The following is a 12,928-nucleotide window of genomic DNA, read 5'->3' as shown; positions in this document are numbered from 1 at the left end:
TCCATTCGGCAATTTGATAAATGGAGGAATAAAAAGCATTGGCTGTACAGGGACTGAGACCAGGTGGAACGCTGGGTCTCCACTATCTCCAGTTTTGTGCTGCTTCCTTTAAATTCCAATTTCTTCTCAAGGCAAATAACTTAGTTCTTCCTGGATACTGAATAGGAGGGCTCTCTTGGGGATTTGCCCAGGGTGAGAAGCCATCGTATTAAAATAAACGAAGCCTGAATTGTGAATTAATTGTCCACTGATGTTTTTTGTCTGGCAGCTCAGACTGCAGCTTCACCTTCACAGCTCCTCTTGGTTTACTCAGCGCCTCCTTCAGACACGTTCCTTTTAAGCTGAATGAGGAGAAACACAAAGAGATTTCTCTGTTCTGAAAACCAAGTAGGATTTTCATATTCTCCTATTCAAAGCTGGATAGCATATGGAATTGTAAATATGAAATACTGTTTTCACAAAGAGCGGAAGCTGGGTCTGAGTTTCCTTGGAGCAAAGAGAGAAGTTAATTATTGCATCAAACTTCAAAACAGGAGACATAAAAAGAAACTAACTGTTGGATGTTTTTTTTTAATGAATTCTGCTCTGAACCCCAGAAGACCACATGCTCTGAAAAGCACTTTCCTATTGAACCTGCCTTCCAGGATTTGCCTGTCTGAAGGACCTGAAAGCTCAGGTTTTGGGAAGAGAGTGAGGAAAATGGGGGTCAGGGTAGAGTCTCTGAAGAAGAAGCCAAAAGCTTGGCACACAATTAAAAATTTTCAAGAATGTTTCTCACAAAGACATTCTGCTGTTTTAAAGCCATTTCCACTAATATTTTCAGAAAGCAGGATAGGAGAGTGGAAAGCCCAAAAAACTGTATCAATTTTCTCCAAATGCTCTTGATCAGAAAGTGTATTTGAATTATAGTCTCTCTATTGTAAATTGTCTGTGAACAGTAATTGATTCTTGACTAAGTTGACAGTAAGTAGAATTTCAGCATGTGCAAATTCCCTTCCACACACCCCTTTTCTCAATTACAACTCAGGTTGGGGAAAAGTAGGAAAAGCCAGTATTAGGGGTAGGCTGGGAAATGGAGGGGAACTGGGAGGGCAGAGCAGAAGTAGTGGTTTGCCCAAGACAGCTTCAGAGAAATAAAGGAAGAGGAAGAAAGAAAACCTGGGTTTGACCTAGAAATGCACTGCAGCTTTGAGAAGTTGAAGGAAGTGGGATGGGCGTGTGTCCAAGGAGTTGTTAGCAGATACACAGTTGGGTTGAAGCTATGGTGGAAGGAACTAAAGTCTTAACCTTGGGTATTAGGGAGAGAATTTATTAACTATCTAAATCATGGTTATGCTGGTGACCGTATGTCTCTGGTATCACCGCTCTCTGACATGGAAGAGAACCACTTGCCTTGGCCGAGTGGGCTCTAGGTGCACCCTGTGCTTCCTGAGGCTGACGACACCAGTGCTCACCACAGCATCGCGAAGCTTGAGCGTGGCCAGACAGAGGCTCTCAGCATATCAAATCCTCTATTCGTCAGCTGCAGAGGCACTCTGCCCCTAGTGGACAGCGTCACATGGAGCTTTTGAAAGGTTAGTAGTGGATGAGCTTGTGGAGTGTGTGTGCTTTTCCACGGATGCCTGGTACCACGGGCCTACCTGACTGAGTACATTTGTCTTCATATTGATGGGATCCTTCCATTCATTTGCCTCTGATGTGCCCTTTTAGTGGCATCTAACTGGCGGCAGGGGGACAACTCTAATGCATGGTCATTCAGCAAATTACGGTTTCAACATCACTTAGAAAGATTTGATAAGCTAAAATTGAAGCTCAAAATCCATTCACATTATTATACGAATTTCAACATGGCATTTGTCAATGAAATAAAAAGAAAAGCTATTAGGTCGTTTAAATAGAATTTAAACTATTATAAAGTTGGAATGGTTATGAAATAATTGTTCCAAGAATTTGTTATTACCTATAGTGCACTTTTTTTTTCTTTTTGCTGATAGTGACTGTCAAGAATTTGAAGAGACTGTCATAAAAGTCTTGATGATGAATTTCATGTTGCCATTTCCATCATAAAACCTGACAAAAAGCTCAAATTTCCCATTGAAATATTGGAAAGTGTTTTACTTGAACGTTTTACATAAATCTGATACTTTGTATTTTTCTCATAACTATTCTTTTTTAAAGCCAAGCCTCATAAAGGCATCCCCCAAAACCCTCCAGTTTACCCCATTTTTTTCCTGTGTGCCATGACATGAAAGGTTGGAAAACAGTGGGATAGAGAACTAGATTTAATAAAAAAGGACTGGTTGCCATCTTATAACAACATACAGCACACACAAAAGCCTCTACTGAACACCAGGAAAGGGAGGCACTGGAAAATGCTTAGCAAGCTAAGGATGGGAAATAGTAACCTGTTATTACTAGATTAAGATGTGTGACAGCCGTTAACATTACCTTCTTTCGGTATGCTGTCTTCATTGTTTTCCACAGTGAACATACAAATATTTACAAGTGCTTTTTATAGTTGATTTACAAAGTCCATTTTCTCTCCTGCGGTTGGGAGAAGGGTCACTAAATATTTTTTTCATATCTATGGGCTCATTTAATCACGTGTCTCTTTACTTGAAATTGAGAGCTGAATTTGGACAGGATGGTAAAAATAATTTGCTATTAAGGTTTCAGAGAGTTCTGGGTCTTGTTTATTGCAGAGGAAAACTAAAGCAAGACCAGTGACTCCTGACCTTTGAAAGACATCGTTTGCCTCCACCTGTCTATACACTGCTTGCTGGTGATTTACACGAGGGGTTTGCAGATGGACCCCTTTGCTGCCCTAGTTGGCCCTCCCTACTCCCTCCGGAGCGTGGAGGGAAGAGGACAAAAAGAAGGCAAAGGGGTGGTTGAGAGAGAGGAAAGGTGAGCAGGTCTTTTACTGGGCATTCCACGAACTTCTCTCTCAAAGAATTCTACCCCATCTGAGTAGAATTTTAGCATGTGCAAATGACCCCCGATATGATGTGCTTTGAAAAAATTCAGTTACCCCTTGCACAACTTTCCTATGGGCAGCAGCCAGTTGCTTCAACATTTGAAGTATTTGGGCTCTTTTATTCCAGATAGCAGAACCTTAATAAAATTGATTATATTTCAGATAGAAATAATACACTTTTACCTTTTAGCATGACAAATGGTCAACACAAAAATGGGGAGCAGTAATTTGTGGTGAAAATTGGGGGTGAGGGAGACCTTCCCAAAGGCTGATGCTTACCCCACACCAGGGATGTTAAAATCTCGGAAACTCTCCTAGCTCCCCAGACAGACCCACTGTAGCCCCAGGTGGCCCCTTTGCTTGCTCTCTCACCCACCCTCATACCCACTTGTAAGATGGCAGTAGATAATTAAAATCATACTGTGCACTTTCTGGCAGCCTTTGACGTTACCCAAAGCTCCCAATCAGTCTATTTCAAGGTTTGAGAAAGAAATGGAGGAGTATCAGAGTCGAGCATTGCAGTATAATCTTTCCACAAGGCTGGTTTATTTTAAAATGCAAAATCAAGTCTCTAAATTAGAAACTCATCCTGAGGGAGCCATGTTGAAAAGCACAGGAACCAATCTGAAAGAGCTCCCAGTGGCCCAAGCTGAAACAATGTGAACAAAAAAATAAATAACAATAATAATGGATTATTACCCATAAGACAAATATCTATGAGTCCATACTGATATAAATGCGGAATTATATATGTAAATGAGGAGAAGAGTCAGCCCTGCCTTACAGAAAAATTCCAATAATAAGTGTGGAAGGAGGAAAATCACAAACAGAGCAATCATTGTTGCGGGCAGGTCCACTGTTGGATGCTAAAATTAAAAGTGGGCAGAAATTTGAAGAGAAACAAGATATTTGCAAAAAGTATCTTCTTCAAGATATTTATTACAAAGGGAAAAGTTCACAGTGGAGAAAGCTGGCAGGTATAGCCTTAACCAAGTGATCAAGTAATAAGGTCTTATCAACATCATAAGCCCCTCAATATGATTTGCTAAGAAGGACCCAAAATGCATGACCTCAATCCAAGTATGAGAAGGCATCAGAAAAACCCAAACTGAGGGACAATCTACAAAATAACTGGCCTGTACTCTTTAAAAGCGTCAGTCATGAAAGACACGGAAAGGGGAGGAGCTGCCACCGATGGGAGGAAACTAAGGAGGCTTAACAACTAAATGCAAAGTGGGATTCTTGGATGGGATCCCAGAGCAGAAAAAGAACATTAGTGGAAAAACTGGTAAATCCAAATAAAATCTGTACTTAAGTTAATCATATTGTACCAATGTTAATTTCTTGGTTTTGATCATTGTACTATGGTTTTGCAAGATGTTGACATTAGGGGGAGCTGAGTGAAGGGTATATGGGAACTCTCTGTTCTATTTTTTGCTACTTTTCTGCAAGCCTAAAATTATTTTCAAAATAAAGTTAAGCCCTAGCTGGTTGGGGCCATGCTGGGGTTGTGGGCTCAATCCCCAGTGTGGGGTGTGCAGGAGGCAACTGATTGAAATTTCTCTCTCCCTCTCCCTCTCCCTCTCCCTCTTTCTCCTCTCTCTAAAAGTCAATTAAAAATATAAAATAAATAGTTAACAAAAATCCCCCTTTTATCTGATTTCTGCATCCCCTATGGTATTGAGTTTCTTTCTATTCATTGTTGACCTGTCTATTTGCCAAATTCTATTGTTTTTGTTTTTCGGACATTCTTGCCCTCTTCCTCTTGTAAAAAAAAAATAATAATAAAAATGGAGCCACTTTAAAATGGAGTCTGAGTTGCCATTCTGTAGGGCCTGCTTTGCACGTCTGTGCCTCAAAACTTTGGAATGTGAAACAGGGAAAATAACCTTTGAACTGGGCCTAAAGCAGCATCGTAGCCCACACCACTGTTTGCAAAGATAACAAGAAAGCCGATATTATGATTACTGGACTGATAACTACCAGACTGAAAATTTAAAGCATTCTTAATTTCGAAACACTGCTTCAAAGTTCTATATTTTGCATTTCTTCTTCCTTAAGTCTCTTGGATAAACATCCTGAGCATCAGGAAGAGATAGCAGTTATAACTATTGCCTTTAGTCCCTGAAGTTTTGGCTTCACTTAAATTAGAGGAATTCTCTGATAGGTTCATTTGTCATGTCACTTCACATTTTCATGCAAAGAAAGCTGGTTATAGAGTTCTTATTAATGCATGTTCTTTCTCTTAGGACACAGGTACTAAAAAATCACCACCACCACAAATAACAGCATGAAATCACAGCACAAATGAAAATGCTAAGTTTTTAACTTTACTCTTGACCCAACACATTCAAGTGTTCATTGTTTAACCTTCCTATACTGAGAAGGTAAAGAGAATATGTTTTACTTAGTCCCATTGTATAATCATTCTATTAATAAAAATATCAAAGAACGCCTAGATGATTAATTAATTCAACTCAAAGAGACAGATATTAATGGAGTTTAGAAGAAATTTAATTTCCTGGTCCAGGAATTAAATATACTGAAGTAATCTGCTTGGACTCTCTATTTTCCCGTGTGACATTTAACTGCATCACTGAGTTTACTATTGCTTTCCAGAAGCAACCAACAGTAATATCCATTAGAGGAAAAATGCAGAGCAGTGTGTCCGAGACATTTTGGGTAAACACAGGAATGCTCACCAAGAGTATGTACATTCCACCCTCACAGGTAGGTAAAGCCATGTGACCACTCCTGGCCAATGAGTGAGTGAAACTGACTTGTCACTTCTGGGCTGGTGTGAATTTCCTTTGCCTTCCACAGGGACTATTACAGAGTGATGTTCCAGATGATGGAGCCTCTATGAGCCTGGGTCCCTGACTATGCGTAGCAGGCTCCCCGTCTACAATGGACATGTGGCATAAGTGAAAAATTAACTTTGTTCCATTGAACCTCTGAGATTGTGGGATTGGTCCCTGTCGTCTTGCCTACCCAGACTTTACCAACACAGACACTGTGAGATATAAAACACACACACACACACACACACACACACACACACACACACACACACACACACAACCCCAGGACATGGGCTTCCTTGCTATGTTTGCTTCAGAGTAATGAGTATTTGGAAGATCAAAATCAAACCTCTGGGAGGGCAGGCAAATTAAAGCAAGCACATGTTTCATTTTACCAACATTTTGGCCAGAGGATGCTGATACTTAGAGACTAGCTCTTTATGCAAGAATGTTAAAACCACTAAAAAAATACTGTATGTCCTTCTTTGATCATTCCTAACATTTCTCAGTACTGGCAGTCTTCCATCACAACCTGAGAGGTTGCTAGAGTTTTTGTTAGCTAGAGCCTGCAGGAAAAATCGATCTGCTTGGTGCTTGGTGCCAACCATACTTTGCTACCTTAGGAAATCCAGAAGGACCAAGTGCTTTACACACACCTTCTTAGAAGCTTCCACTTAAGTATTCAGGCTCTCCGGATCATGACAGACCCCTGTTAGCCTGGAGGAGGAGTTCTCTCCAGCTTTGTTCTGGGGAAAAGTTCCGTCAGTGCTTCCCATATACCAGCCACAGAAATTAATATACACAATTAAACAGTCCCTGCCCTCAGATTGCTTATAATGTGCCATAAAACAGGAGAAAAATAACAATAAAACAATGAATAAGTGCAGTGCAGAGAAATGCATGACTATACCCCACTCCCACCCCCACCACATCTGTGGGAATTCCGACTTAAAAAATTACTTCAGGACGAGGGAAAATAGAATTTAACCTATGTTGTATATGATGCCACCCTTTTACAGATGAGGGTGGGCATAAAGGCATGTGGAATGGTGTGTACAAAAGCATGGTATGGTCATGAGATATGACTAGAATAAGGCAAGAATGGGGGAGAAAAGTTTAGAAAGATTGGTTGAAAGCAGATTATGGAAAAGCATTGGATTTTAGACTAAGAATATAAAACTTTAGTTTCTAGATAATGGAGAGTCATGATTTTTTTTTTTTTAATATGGAGAGTGTCATAAACTGGATGGCATGTTAGTGGCACTAGTCTACAGCCAGCTGCAAGATTCTTTGGAGAGGTTGGGACCTGGAAGTGAAGATGCTTTCCTGGTAGACCAGGAGCCATGTGTTGAGAGAGGAGGCAGGTGAAGAGGCTGTGATTGGAAGAGGGGCTGCAAATCTGGAGATGCCGGCTTAATGACAGCGATAAGAGTCAACATTTATTGCTTCCTACACTGTGTCAGGCATTAGAAGCGTTATATATAGTAACTTGTTTAATTCACACAACAACCTAGGAGAGAGGTATTGTTATTGTTGTTTCAAAGATTTAAAATCACAAATGAGGTTAAGTAACAAGTCTTACAGCTAGATTTGGGGTGCTTTCCAGTGACGGCCATGGGATGGCAATCAAGGTCAGCAGAATCCAGTTGTCTGATGAGCCTCTTCACTGGATGCAGAGGGGAAGCTGAGCCAACTGGGGTGACACACCCCTTTGGGAAGCCAGGGTGTGGTCTTCCTTCATCCTCAGATCATAGTGCTGCTCTGTGGGACCTGGGGAAGGGTCAGCAAGGTAGCTCATAACCAAGACGCCTTCCCTCAGGCTGAGTTCTTAACGAGGACATCCTGAAATCTCAGTGAAACGCGCTTACAGAAAACGAAGAGCATGCACTCAGGCACAGAGATGCATCTGAGCCAGGCACTGCCTTTTCCTAGCTGTGTACACGCGCAAAGGTTAATTAACCCTGCGAGGCTTCATTTCCATACTTGCCAAGTGGAGATAATAATAATCCCTTCCTCATAGGATTGCTGAGTATTAAAGGGAGCAAGGAGGTAAACTGCCCAGCACCTGCCATGTAATAAAGACTCATTATTTTAAGTGTCAGCAATTTTTCAATGACTTAGCACCACCAGCTATTTTGTTATTACCTAACTATATCTTGTTAGACGTGTATTAGGTAAGCCAGCACAATAAAAGGATACTGAAAATTGGAAACACGTTAGCATAGTTACAAAAAAAAAAATGCTAGAGCCAGTCAAGACACACCCGATTTCCATCTTCTCTTTGCCAAAGGACCTTTCAGTGCATGCTCTGTAGATAATGAAAAGCTCATTATTCTCCCGCCCTCTGCTCTGCAGCCCTTCCTTTCAGGAGTTTGACAAGGGGAAAGTGCAAGTTGCCTTATCTAAAACAGCGCAATACATGGTTGTCTGAGTGGCATTTTGTATTTGATTTTCCCAAGGGGATAGTCCTGGAGCCAGACAGACCGTCTGGACCTCAAGGGCAGCCCTGGCCTTCTTCGTAGAAATGTGTTTAACACATGAGATTCATACATCCTCACAGTGTACACATGCAGAAGGCAGCTGCAGAAGAGGCAAGCGCCTTTGTGCAACTGAAAAAACCCCCAACAAACAAACAAAAAACCCCACCAGCAAACCTTTGGGCAATGACCTCAATTCTGTCATTATTATAAGTGGCCAATTACACCCCCAGCTAAAGGAGATTGCACAATATTGATCTCTGAAACTGCTTCAGCAACCTCTTTCCTAGCTGGCTGTGTTGTGTATGTTTTTTGTTGCTGTGTGTGTGTGTGTGTGTGTGTGTGTGTGTGTGTGTGTGTGTGTTTCAGTTGCAGAGATTTTTAATATATTTTTATTGATTTTAGAGAGGAAGGGAGAGGAATAGAGAGATAGAAACATCAATGATGAGAGAGAATCATTGATTGGCTGACTCCTGCACAACCCCTACTGGGGACGGAGCCCGAAACCCAGGCATATGCCCTTGGCTGGAATCGAACCTGGGACCCTTCAGTCTGCAGGCCGACGCTCTATCTGCTGAGCCAAACCGGCTAGGGCTCTTTTTCTTTTTAAAGATGACCACTTCCTTTATTTCCATGTTTGTGCTTCTTTGTACATCACTACAAGAGAAAATATTTTAAATGTTTTGTGTGTGAGTCTGAAAACCCGTCAGTGGCTGCCTGCTTTTATTTACTTGCTTTTTGTAGTTCCAGATATTTTGTGGACTTTGAGCACCACCCAGTGGCAATGTGTAGTCAAAACTTAAAAAAAAAAAAAAAAAAAGAATTTGGAGATGGAAGAAAACAACAGAAGCAATTGATGATTTTCTTTCAAATGAATTAGAGAAATGGGTGCTTCCAAAGCAGGACTATGATCAAGTCATTACAATAACCATGACTGTAATCCGGGCCTTTTCTTCCTTCTTGCTTTTGTTCCCTTGGTTATTTTGTGCCATTTTATTACACTGTTGCTGCCATGTGTTAAAATTAAAACAAAACAAAACCAAGTTTTTGTGATGGTTTGTAGTTCCTATTCCTTGAGGCTATTATTGAAATAGACATTTAAGCAGTTTGAAGATTGGGTTGAGCCCTAGCCGGTTTGGCTCAGTGGATAGAGCTTCAGCCTGCAGACTGAAGGGTCCCAGGTTCGACTCCAGCCAAGGGCACATGCTGGGATTGCAAGCTTGATCCCCAGTAGGGGGTGTGCAGGAGTCAGCTGATCAAGGATTCTCTCTCATCATTGATGTTTCTATCTCTCTCTCCCTTCCTCTCTGAAATCAATAAAAATATATTAAAAAAAAGAAAATTGGATTAATATCTCTGTGATCCAAGTCTGTATATAATGACCATCACTTTGTGAGGATCTCTGAGAAGGGTAATGGGACTCTAATGAGGAGAGAGCTACCTGCTCTGTGTTTTGCAGCTGGGGCCTGCCACATCAGTTTTCTCTGATGTCTATCTTGTCAAGTACCCTAAATTTGCATCTGTTACGGCTCTCACAAACGTTAGCACATAGCAAACTCAAAGCCACTCTTTTTAGACTTGATGCTTAGTCCAGTGTCAAGTGCAAATGTCAGAAAGATCAAGCACAGGAACCTTCTTTTTCTAATCAAAGTTCACCTTGTTGGTTTTGGTTCCATTGACATTGGGGACCCCTGAAATGTTTTATCATCTCGTCCAGTTTATGTCATCTAGAAATTTCATACATGTCTCAAGCTATTGATAAACATGTTGAATAGGACAGAGGAAATAAGTGTGGTGGCAGCACAGTAGATTCTGTTCAGGACCCTTACTCAACATTTTAAGGTGTGACTTCAGGAGTTTAGCTGGCTATCGTGAAATTAAAAAAATAATCACAACTACACCGTTTGGATCATCTTTTACATCTAGGCCTTGGTTAGGTCCCTTGACATGTATTATTTTGAAGGCGCATGGCATTTATGCAAAACAGGGATTATTATCCTCATTTTTAAAGATATCAAACAGAAGAATAGAGGCATCTATAATAATCCTATCTAATAATAGACAAATATGCAAATTGACCATACCTCCGACACACCCACAAGTCACGCCCACAAGCCACGCCCACCATTCAATCAGAGCGAGCATGCAAATTAACCCAAAACCAAGATGGCTACAGCCACAGAGTGCAAGGTTTCCTAGGTAATAGAGGAAGCCAAGCTTTCCGCCTGCCCTGGCCAGGCCTAAGCCTCCACTCAAGCTACAAAGTTTCAATTATAGAAGGTAAACAAATTCGAACAAATGGCGGCAGAATGGAGCTTGAGAGAGCAGGCCAGGGTTGCCGCTGGCAACAGGGGAAGCAAAGCTTTCCGCACACCCTGGCCGGGCCCATCCGCTTAAGGCAACAAAGTTTCAATTATAATCCCAACACAAATGGCTGCTGGCCTCGAGGGAGCCCCAGGCTTGGCTCCGCTCCAGGCTACAAAGTTTCAATTGTAGAAGGAAAATAAATTCCAGATACCAGGGCCTCTGCTTGGGTTGCCAGGGGGCGTGGCCGGCCTGCAAACCACCACAGGCCCCTCGCTCAGGCCGCCCCACACCCCAAGGGAACCCCCACCTGATCCCAGACGCCCTTCAGGGCAAACCAGCTGGCCCCCACCCCTGTACTAGGCCTCTATCCTATCTAATAAAAGAGTAATCTGCAGATTGATCATCACTGCAACACACAATATTGCTGCCCCCATGTGGTCAAAGATCCTGCCCCCATGTGGACACAAGATGGCCACCACAAGATGGCCAGCAGGAGAGGGCAGTTGGGAGGCACCCGGCCTGCAAGGGAGGGCAGTTGAGAGGGACCAAGCCTGCAAGGGAGGGCAGTTGGAGGTGATCAACCCTGCAGGAGAGGGCAGTTAGGGGTGACCAGGCCGGCATAGGAGGGAAGTTGGGGGCAAACAGGCTGGCAGCAGAGTGGTTAGGGGGTGATCAGGTTGGCAGGCAGAAGCGGTTAGGGGCAATCAGGAAGGCAGGCAGGCAAGCAGTTGGGAGCCAGCAGTCCTGGATTGTGAGAGGGATGTCCGACTGCCCGTTTAGGCCCGATCTCACCGGGCCTAAACGGGCAGTCGGACATCCCTTGAGGGGTTCCATATTGGCGAGAGTACAGGTTGGGCTGAGGGACAACACCCCTCCGTGCACGAATTTCGTGCACTGGGCCTCTAGTAAAAGTATAATATGCTAATTAGACCAGATGTCCTTCTGGACGACCTTCTGGACGAAGCCAGGACTGTGAGGGAAGCCCGGGTCCCAAGTGCCTGCCAGCGACCAGAGGGAAGGAAGGCCTACTCTCGCATAAATTTCATGCATCGGGCTTCTAGTTAAGTGATATGCCCCAGGTCATACCCAACTTGGATGTGAAGACATACCTGGCTGACTTCAAGGTTGCACTCTTTTCACTGTTCCAAATTGCCTCATTGACTCATCTTTTGAAGGCATCGGTCTCTAAAAGGTAGTTCATTTTCAAAAGAAGCAGAGAAATAGGATTACAAGCCCACAAAAGCTCAGTTCAAAACAATTAGTATTGTTGGTGCAATTAATTCATTATGAAAGGAAGTTGGAACTGCATATTCATAATTGTTCCTGGGAATATGACAAAGTCACATTGTGATGGGAATGTCAGTCTAGCTGTTGTCAACATAATAAATGGAGCAGGTACCAACTATTCACTAGTGAGTTAAATGTTTTCAACTTTATTTACAGACAAAGACTAGCAATGACAGTGCATCCTTGCACCTCTCCTGACTCTAGTGGGGATGCTGTTAACTTTCTACTCTTACTTGTGCTGCTTAATGCATATTTCTGTTTGCTAGCTTTCATTGGGGTGAAGAAGAAGTTTCTTTCTATATCTGGCTTGCTGAAAGGATTTTTTCAAAAAGCTAATGTCTTTTATGTGTTTAATGAAATGGTCATCTTAAACATTTTCATTGTAAAATACATCCTGTATAGGGAAGAAGTCTATAAAACACATGAGTACAGTCCAAAGAACAATATTAAAATGAACCCCCATGCCTGAACCCACTTGTCAGGTAAAGAAGTAGTGCTATCAGTCCCTTGGAAGTCCTATAAGATTCTTCTCTTTGATTTTATTTAAGTTTTCACTTATCCATGTACATATCATTAAGAATATATAATTTAATTTTGCCCATACTTGAACTTGATACACGGAAACACTGTATTTCATTATTCTTCTGCAACTTCCTTTTTTTTTTTAGTCCCAACATTGTTTGAGTTTCATCCATGTTGATGCAACATAGCTGTAGCCTTTTCATTGCTGAATAGCTTTTCACTGTATGCCTGTGCCACCGTGTCTTCATTCATGCTCCTGCTGATGGGCACCTGAGTTGTTTCTAGTTTGGGGTTATTATAAACACTGTGCTACAAATATTCTTTTACATATGTCTTAGAACACATATCCTGTTTCTTCCCTGTGGCCGCCATTGAAGGGCTCTGCTCATAGTTCTTTAATAGAATCTGCCAGGAGGAGTGTGCCTGATTGACAGCCCCTGCTGCAGCACCTTTGGATCTAGGGTGGGTTCAGACCCGGCATCCCTCATCCTGAGTTGCTCCCAGCCAAAGACTCAGTGCAGTGTAGGTGCAAGAACTGTAGGACTGCAGACTGTTCT

The sequence above is a fragment of the Eptesicus fuscus genome, chromosome 10 (genome assembly GCF_027574615.1).
Source record: "Eptesicus fuscus isolate TK198812 chromosome 10, DD_ASM_mEF_20220401, whole genome shotgun sequence".
Taxonomy (NCBI): Eukaryota; Metazoa; Chordata; class Mammalia; order Chiroptera; family Vespertilionidae; genus Eptesicus; species Eptesicus fuscus.
The sequence above is the reverse complement of the archived record's forward strand: the minus strand, read 5'-3'. Positions refer to the sequence as shown.